At 48.4% G+C, this 2,763-nt stretch overlaps 1 protein-coding gene and 1 long non-coding RNA gene across 2 annotated transcripts in view; both read left to right on the top strand.

Annotated features, from left to right (window-relative positions):
* The window catches only part of LOC106815897, a 5,595-nt gene extending 3,793 nt beyond the window's left edge, over nt 1-1,802 (top strand). Inside the window, exons 2-3 of the long non-coding RNA XR_001394806.1 lie at nt 345-540; nt 1,764-1,802. This is a non-coding gene — a long non-coding RNA (uncharacterized LOC106815897). The remainder of the gene's footprint in view (nt 1-344; nt 541-1,763) is intronic.
* The window catches only part of LOC106815895 (cyclin-J-like), a 21,520-nt gene that overhangs the window by 7,306 nt on the left and 11,451 nt on the right, over nt 1-2,763 (top strand). The gene's annotated exons all lie outside the window — the stretch shown is intronic.

Here is a 2,763-nt window from a genome sequence, read left to right on the forward strand (position 1 = left end):
CTCTCTCTCTCTCTCTCTCTCTCTCTCTCTCTCTCTCTCTCTCTCTCTCTCTCTCTCTCTCTCTCTCTCCCTCTCGCCATCTCCTTCTCTCTCTCTATCTATCTCTCTCTATCTCTCCCCCTTTCTCTCCCTCTCTCTCCCTCTTGCTCTATTTCTCTCTTTCTCTCTCACTCTCTTTTTCTCTTTCTCCCCACTCTCTCTCCATCCCTCTCTCTTTCGCTTTCTCACTTTCTGTCTCGCTCTCTCTCTCTACACAGGCGTAGCACTGGTGCCCTCTACTGCACAGCCCTAGCAGTGGCGCTATCTTTCAACGCACCCATAGTTTCCCCTCCTTTCACGTGTAGTTGCAGGACTGATGCCCTCTACCAGGCAGCCCTAGCAGCGGCTCCCCCTACGGCAGTGGCATCGTGGCGGGACCGAGCGGGCGGCGCGTGGAGAGAGGGTCGGACTATTCCCCGGGCGGCAGCGGCGGCGGCGGCAGCAACGGGACGAGCATGCAGGCGTGGAAGGAACCGCAACTAGATACCTGGTTGGCTCCAGGTGAGTGTTATATATATACACTGATGTACGTACCTGTACCTGGCTAGCTCTGGGTGAGTGTTAGATAGTGATGTCACGATCATCGATTATACTCGATCATCGGTTGAACAGTGGCTCGAACCAAGCGCTTGGTTATCAAAATCCATAATCGATTTCATTGAGAAAAAAAAAAAAAATAATTGAAATAAATGTAAAACTTGAACAAGAAAATTTGGAAAACTGATGAGAATCAGAGATATCATCGCTATTTTAGTTCGGGAATCACCCGGCATTCGCCGCAGTTACTTCCTGTTGAGGGGCTAAAGCCTAAGACACACTAGGGATTTTATACGCTGGCTAAACAAGCACATACATGCACACACGTACATGCACACGACGTTACGCACACGCAGGGGTTCAACACCCCGAGTAACCGATTGTAACCGATCATCGGTTACTTGGGTCCAACCGATGATCGATTACGAAATTACAACCGATTGACAACACTAGTGTTAGACATACAGATATACCTGGCTATCTCTTGGTGAATGTTGGATTCATACTAATGTACAGATACCTGGCTAGCTCTGGGTGAGTGTTATATGTACAGATACCTGGCTAGCTCGGGGTGAGTGTTAGATGTACAGATACCTGGCTAGCTCTGGGTGAGTGTTAGATGTACAGATACCTGGCTAGCTCTGGGTGAGTGTTAGATGCAACGATACCGTGGCTTATCTCTGGGTGAGTGGTTAGATGCACAGATACCTGCGCTATCTCTGGTGAGTGTTAGAATGCACAGATACCTGGCTAGCTCTGGGTAGAGTGTTAAGATGTAGCAGATTAATACTGGCTAGCTCTGGGTCAGTGTTAGATTCATACTGATGTATAGATACCTCGCTAGCTCTGGTTAAGTGTTAGATATACACTGATCAATGTCAATAACCAATGTCAAAACAGATGTAATAATGCGAACGCTGACACATCCTTTCTCTCCTCTCCTCCCCCCCATCTCTCATCTCCCTCTCATCAATCCACTCTCTCACTCTCTCTCTCTCTCTCATCTCTCTCTTTCTCCTTCAATAATCTCTCTTTGACTCCCCTCTCTCTCTCTCTCTCTCATCTCCATCCTCTCTCTGCATCATCTTTCTCTCCTCCCCCCCCTCTCTCTCTCTCTCTCTCTCTTTATATCCCCCTCTCGTCTTCGAATCTATCCTCTCCTATCTCATCATCTATCTCAAACCAAGAGATTTCCTACGAGGTGATGAGGAGCAAAGAGCTAACCAATGGCGACCCAATTCAACGGCCAGTCCCTCCGCCGCGCCAGCTGAACTCGGCGCTAACTGGTGGACTGGGGTGCTAACCTATCAGTGGCCGACGAAGAAGTTTCATGCCATGGGTGAGCGGAGCACCGGGGCCCGCGTACCTCCGGGGGGACGCATGTTCGGGCAGTGTAGCGTGGAGCTGCTGGCCTTGCTTAGCTGTAGATAAGTGGCATGTGTGAAGCAGTGAGGTGCATGCGTGCGGGGGGGGGAGCGGCGGGCGGAGTCGTGCGTGGCGTGTGGTGCGTGTCTGTATACTTGTGTAAGATGGAGATATATAAGTGTCTGTGCACGTGGAGGGACAAAGCTTGTCTCTATTATACGATGTTAGAAACATGGGAAACTTGGTGATATAACGGTCTGTGTTATTACATGTACTTACAAGTTACAGGGATACTGTGTCTCTAATGCGATGGGAATTTTCAAAAAGATGTAGTATCACTATAATATGGGTATATGAGAAGAAGCAATATAAGGTATATGTACTGTAGAGATGGCATATAATGGTGGTCGACAAAAAGTCTCTCTCTTAATCTTCTCATACACCATCCTCCCTTCTCCCTGCCACTCTTTCTCTCTTTTTCTATTCTCGATCTCATCTCATCTCACACTCCGATCTCTCTCTCTCTAATACTCCCTCCTCTCCCTCTGCCCCCTTTATCTCTCTTTATTCTAATTCTCTCTCTCTCTGTACTCTCTCATCTAGACTCTCTCCTCTCTCACGTTCTCGCTCTCTCTGCTTCTCTCCGGCCTTCTCGCGCCAATCTCATTTCTCATTCGTCTCTGTCATTCTCTCATCTATCGTCTCTCTGATATCTTATGGTATTGGACTTACCTCGTCGTCTCAGTCATCATCTCTCTCCTCTCGTCGATCTGTCTTGACTCATCTTCTCTCCTACAATCTCATCTCGTCGTCTTCTCCTCT

The sequence above is a fragment of the Priapulus caudatus genome, unplaced genomic scaffold (assembly GCF_000485595.1).
Source record: "Priapulus caudatus unplaced genomic scaffold, Priapulus_caudatus-5.0.1 Scaffold1229, whole genome shotgun sequence".
NCBI lineage: Eukaryota > Metazoa > Priapulida > Priapulimorpha > Priapulimorphida > Priapulidae > Priapulus > Priapulus caudatus.